Source organism: Scardinius erythrophthalmus (genome assembly GCF_964197995.2).
Source record: "Scardinius erythrophthalmus genome assembly, chromosome: 6".
Taxonomy (NCBI): Eukaryota; Metazoa; Chordata; class Actinopteri; order Cypriniformes; family Leuciscidae; genus Scardinius; species Scardinius erythrophthalmus.
The window spans coordinates 4,399,221-4,406,405 of NC_138226.1; positions in this window are offsets into that span (position 1 = coordinate 4,399,221).

Sequence of the window (7,185 nt, forward strand, 5' to 3'; positions counted from 1 at the left end):
AGTGTCAGTAAGAAATATGTTCAAAATGACAAAAAGTGCTGCAAATAGTGTTAGCGTTGACTTTAAATAGAAAAAGACAGAATAAAATTGTTTGCTGACAGGATCACTCCCCTGTTGCACAACAGCTGCATCAAAAGCCAAAGCATGTGTAAGACGGCACACAGATGGTGTTGCCACATAAACAAAAGCAAAAAGCTCCAGAAATGCACTGAGCAATTACATGCTAGCAGACAAGTGAGCAAACACACACATTAGACAAACGCAACGTTTATTCAAATTGTCTGTATGCATGCAATACTCTGATTACAAATGAACCGGAAGTTGTTTTTTTTTAACTCATTATTTGTTCTGAATGATATTTTTATGCGAAATGTCATTTTAAAATGCCAAGAAGTAAATAGTAAGCTTGCATTCCTGTCTGAACATAGACGTAGTCTGAAATAGACATGCTAATAAAAACCCTTACTTGCATAGACAATATCTTAAGAATGTTTGAATGAACAAGCTCATGTAACTCTCAAAGTGAACGTGATCTCTTTCATTCTGACGGCTTGTAAACTCTGTGACCCTGAGGAATCACCGTTCTACCAGCTATCCTGCTTCCTCTTTAATCTCCGGGATCAAAGTTGGGTCAATAAAAATCATCTTAGCGTTTGCTCAGAAGGGGAAAAGAGCATTTACTTTCGCACTAATTGGGAAGCATCATATTTGTCCATAGGAGTAAGCTCATTTAAATCCTAATAAGCTTTTTAGATTCTCGTCGGGGGATTTTGCAAGCGTACCATTGTGCATCGTGTATTATTGATAACAGACCTTGTTGTCGGATTGTTCAAGTTTGTTAGTTCGGCCTAAATCAATGTCCACTTCATGGGTCTAATTTGCGGAATCTGTAAGAAAGGAAAAGCCGGAAAATGAAGTAGGTATTGAAGTTCTAATAGGCATGTCAATGTCCTGCTGTTTGTCTGGCAGAGAGAATGAGCCTTAAAAATACAGCTGCTCCAAGATTATGTTCATTAATTCAAATCCTGTCACAATCATGGGAACATGCTAAATCTGTGGGAGGAAGTGTGCTTGAGAATGGCAGCATGCGTACAGACCAGCAAAGGAAAGACGGCAAATGAGTTCAATCACAGGGACTGGTAAAGATGATTGCGATTTTAATGGTAAAAGACTGCGAACATGCAATAGTAAAAACCTGTTAATAGACATAATGGGGGCATTTTTCAGTAAAATACAGTTCAATTTACAGTCCTTTCGTAACATGAGGTGTTCCAGAAAAACAAGAGAGTAGCATCCAAATGCAGTACACTGAGTTTATTAACAAAAACAACAAAAGTAAATCCAAGCACACTGCAAATATAGGCAAAACAAAGTAAATCCCAACCTGGGAGAAAACAGAACTGAGAGCAACACACATGATTCATCCATCAAAGACAACACTGTTTCACTCTCGTTCTTTCTCCACAGTGAATCAATAAATAACACGAATGCCATGTGTCCGTGACTCCACGTTTACTGAACAGCATTCAACTCTCAAGGTGCCACATACAAAAACAATCGCATATTACAGACACTGAACCAGGGACCAGGGAAACATGGGGGATAAATGCACAGGATAGCCAGGGACAGGTGTGGGTAATGAATTGCTATGGAAACTAACAAGTGTAATTATGGAAACAAACAACTATCCCTTTAATATGTGTTCTCTTGTTTCTCAACTCACTCACATACACTTAAAAACTTGTGAGTGAGTGAGTGCTCACGGTGTCAAAGGTTATCAGTCCAGAGAAAGAACCACGGGACACTGATATCAATGAAGGGTGTATTTTGATCTTGACTGGCTCAATAATTTGTGATTTAACAAAACTCTTTACCGGGCATCACATGTTAGATGTGCATGTTATGCAACCCTTCACATACAATACGATGGATCACTCACTGATCCAGGGATTGAGAGCATGTTTGAGTGACAGACAATGTGCCAGTGCATTTCATCCATATCCAAAAAATGACTACAATCCTATAGGATCACTGATTTAGGCACTAAAACCTGGCATATAACTCATTTCTCCAGAAGGGAATGGGATTGAGGTTAAACCAGGGGCTGCTTTACTGTTTACAAAATATAGGAAGTGTTCCCACACTTTTGATCAATGATTTTCTAGTCTACACAAGCACTCGACAAACAAAGTGACAAAAGACCAATGGCAAATCTAACTCTAGCCCGTAAGCCAAACTCAAATACAACACTCCCAAAGCAAATACAGATATTTAAGTCCCTAATTGATCCTTTTTCAGATTTCATTTTTTTTTTAAGTTGCTAAGAAAAGAAAAAAGAAAGAAAAAGTTCATAGTCATAGAAAAAAATTAGACTGACAAAGCCAATGTCTTCATTGCCTGATGTAATGTTTCAATCTTTAAGTGTCAAAAATCAACATGTTGGGCTAATTAAAAAACTCTGACAATGGCAGAAAACCACATTAACTTTCTTTTTCCTCTGGCCATGCTTTCAAATTGTAAATAGACATTGGCAAAAGACATGGACGTATTGAATAAGCCCAGATAAAGGTATTTACATTCAAAGCGAAATTGGGGTAATGGATCAGTACAGTATTTGTGTGGACTGAGTTGCACTTAAACAGTTTATGAGTTTTATACTGTAAATTGGCTGCTTATTAGTCATAATTGGTGTAAGATTGTGAGTGTAAATGCTTTCAATAATTGAAATCAAATAAATATAAAACATGAACAGGAAAACAACAAAAGAGAATTAATAAACTTTAAATTGCTTTTAGTCTGTAAGATATGTATATAAATAAAAAAAGGTAATTGCAACACTTTATCTCACAATTCTAACTTTTTTCCTTACAATTGCTATAAAGTCAGAATTGCAAGATGTAAACTTGCAATGGCGAGAAGAAAAGTAAAAATTGTGAGATAAAGTGTCGCAATTGCCTTTTTCATTTTTTACTCTGTGGCGGAAACAAGCTTACATAGTAAGAAAAAAAAAAAAATATATATATATATGAAGATATTTAGTTGACAGTTTTATGATTTAACTCACTGCCATGACTTTTCCTGGGGCCTATAGACCTTATGTAGCCCCGCCCCTTTTCAGCGCTGCGCTCGTTGTCTTTTGTCTTCCGGTCTGCATTTTCACAGCAATCTTACGTATTTATAAATGAACAGCTCGTTTTAAAATCTTCCCGGTCCACTGACATTTGTTAAAACATCTGCGTTAAACATTACAATCCTCATGATAACTTTCGTTAACTTTACAATAAGTAAATCCACTTCACCAGCTAATTACTCCTCGACAGCGATGCCATAGAAATATACAGAGCGACCGCAAAAACAAAAGTTCAAAGACAATTTTCCAAAGATGGCCGTGTACTTGTTTCTCTGGCGCATAAGCATAGCATAGCATTTAGGTGGCTAGCCAGGGATGTTTCAGTGTAGTTTTTTTTTTTTTTTTTTTGTGCCAACCATGGATTTTAGGCATGAAAGGGGTTTGGCCAACCAGGTTATGTTCTAGATATGAGATCTCAGCTGTGAGCAAGTGACACATGTCTGACACAATAAAGTCACTCCCCCAGTTTCTCTTGCTCCAAATTAAAGGTCACTAGCAACAAAGACAAAATCATCTGGCTTTTTTATTTTATATAATGTATTTATATATTATGTTTTATAATTATTATACCCTTAATCCATTACACAAGCAATTTTAGTTAAAAAATTATTATTGAGCATTTAGTTTAAACGTATACAAGTATATACAGATAATATGTAATAAAAATACACTTTAGAATCAATAGATTTAGTTTAGGGTCCAATTCTCACTATTAATTAACTATTAACTACGACTTTTGCCTCAATAAACTCCTAATTACTCCTTATTAATAGTTAGTAAGTTAGTTGTAAAGTTTAGGTGTTGGGTAGGAATAAGGGTTGTATATGGTCATGCAGAATAAGGCATTGATATATACTAATAAACAGCCAATATCCTAGTAATGTGCATGCTAATAAGCAACTAGCTAATAGTGAGAATTGGACCCTAAAATAAATAAATAGTATTATCACTATATGAACTTCACAACTTTCATCTGCACATACATAGCAAGATAAATCTTCTTACTGTGTGAATGCATTTATATACTTTATATTCTTCAATCTCTCAATCTTCGTCAGAAGACAGCATTGAATCGCGCTGACTCTAGCGCAAGAAGTGAATCGCAGTTTCTCCGTTTCAAGGCGTGTGATTGGCTGTTCGCTACTGATGTCACTTTTATTTGCACATGCTCTATGATCTATGAGGAGAAAATAAATAAAATAAAAATTCCAATTAGGCCTATACTGTAACATTCAATTGAATTCCATGATACAAAAACACATGGAACATAAAAAAACACGAATGAAAATCAATCTACCTCCTAAATGTGATTCTATGTTTTTTTGTGATGAATTACTTTATCACTGTACAATTGCGGACGACCGGGTCCTTTAAGAGACTCATCGGTCACGCTGAAAACACGGCAGACGAAACAATACGTTTTGAGTTTTTCTCGTTTGCTGAAAAGATGCATAAAGCTTTATTGATAAGAAATATTGCACGCTTCCATAAGCTACCAACTTCTTCCTTGGTCTTAATAGCGAATCTCTTTCAAAGCTAATCTTTCAGAATTACACGATCCGGCTATTAGAAAAAAGCCACGGAGGTTCAGATTCTTTCCACCGATGAAAGCATTAGTGTACGCAGGGCAAGCGTCTATTGTGATGTCCGTTTACACTATTGTGAGGCGCAGTCACTCTCAGCGAAGCCTAAAAGGTGTGGGCAACGTCGGGTCAGGGCCGTTCTAACTGTGTCCATTTCCGAGACCAAATCAACAGATCTCCTATCTTTTTTCTCAGACTTTTCTCCTTCCACGCTGAACACACAAGCAACCCTGAATGTATCAATAGGCCGATATGTACCAAGGTCAGAGTGTAATCTTTTTGAATGGAGCCGACATCAGAATAATGTCCACAGAATGTTTACGAAGACAAATCTGCCCGTCTGCCGCGAGGCCGAGAGCCGCAACAGAGATCTTTAATGGAAATAAGTGTTAACACGGACACACCTGCACCAAAACTTTGTGTTTTCCCTCCGAGGAGCATCTGGATGGACGGAGTGAACTCTGATTCAATTAACTCGTCCTGTAACAAGGGCCACGGTAAGAGGAGTCGGACGCGGAGGACTACGGTCAGCTATAGCCTTCCTTCGAGACCTCGCATGAAAGGAGAAGCTCTGGGTAAACAAATAGCCTATACAAGCGAATGCACCTTGAACAAGCAGAGCAAAGGGAACTTACTGCAGCACTGGAAATAAATGCCTGATGAGGAATAAACATGCAATTAAAGCTGAAGTGTGTGCTTTTTCTTACTTCAGCTTCATTTGCAAGACCACTATTAGTAAGACAGGTTGAAAAACACTCAACCAATGGTGCGTTTGGGACGGGACTATCTGTTTTCGGACCAATGGAAGACTTGGCAGAGTGTTCGGAAAACTGTTTGAAAATCCCCTACACTGCAAAACAATACTTTATTTTGAGACTGAGAGATTGAGAGATTTTTTACTTGTTTTCTGTGTAAACAAGTTAAAAACAAGTGGAAAAATCTGTCTGACGACTGGAGTAATGATGCAGAAAATTCCGCTTTGCATCACAGTAATAAATTACATTTCAAAATATATTTAAATAGAAAACAGATATTTTAAATTGTAATAATATTTCAAAATATTACAGTTTTGACTGATTTTTTTAACAACTAAATGCAGCCTTGATGAGCAAAAGAAACTTATTTTAAATACATTTAAAAAAACACACATCTTTACCGCAAAATTGTGAACAGTAGTGTATGTTGCCTGAAAACAAGTCTTAATATCTTATGCAGTGCTGCTTCTCAAGTACATTTGGAAGTTTTAGTGGAAAACAAAGAAAAGAACAAAAGAAAAGAAAATGAAAGAATTGTTTGCAGGGTATTCTTGAACCCAGCACAAGACGTCAAATTTCCAACAAGCCCACGCTGAAACAACATGGATTGAGAAATCGGTGTACTAATAAACATTTGACTTGAAAATAGAAATATGGTTCAGTGTAACACTGCTAATCAGAACAGGATTCAGGACCAATGAGATTTCAGTACTACAAACTACCCATGGTGACCCTGCAGAAAGAGAAACCAAGTGACAAATAAATGATGGAACATTTAACCTCACACGTAACGTACAAGAGACTGAACGTGATTCAATGCACCGATATACTCACGAAGAAGTTACTTTTCGTTCTTTGCTCAGAAAAAGAAGTTGGAAATGCCTTTGCAGCGATATACTGTTAACGAACATCCAGACACCGTCCATGCGACATTTAGATCAATATGTAAATATGTGATGAACGCCTCCTCAATAACAATATAAACACAAAACAGCAGTTCAGAAAGCATCTGATCGGTACAGGTTTTAAGAAAAACAAATGCATAGAAAAACATAACAAAGCATACATTGAATGAATTAATGAATATTTTGTTGGTTCTCTCTTGTTTTTGCATGCGTTCATAATTTATTTTATTTTATGACAGCCTGGCAAAAAAAATATATCTGCACAATTTGGTATGTTTCACCACGTTATCACAATAAACAATTGACTCACACAACTATGCCTATAAAATCAATTTTTTAAAAAATCAAATCTTTAACAAAATTTGGTCACACTTTAATTTAAGGTCCAATTCTCACTATTAGCTATGACTTGCCTCAAACTCCTAATTACTTAATAGTTAGTAAGGTATTGTGTATTGGGTAGGATTTAGGGATGTAGAATATGGTAATAACATGTGCTTTATAAGTACTAATAAACAGCCAATATCCTAGTAATATGCATAATATGCTAATAAACAACTAGTTTATAGCGAGAATTGGACCCTAAACTAAAGTGTTACCCAAACTTTTAATACAATTTGAATCAAGCGACATCACTTTCGGACTGTATTTTGCTTCCACAATCTGATGCATTTACAATTTATTGTGGAGAATCGATTGGACTGTAAACAGGGGTTTAAAGGAAGAATTTGATAAAAGAATATGAATATAACTATTCAAATGTTATCGTGCTGCATAACGCAGCATTTTTGCTGTAACTGTGAACAAAAAAC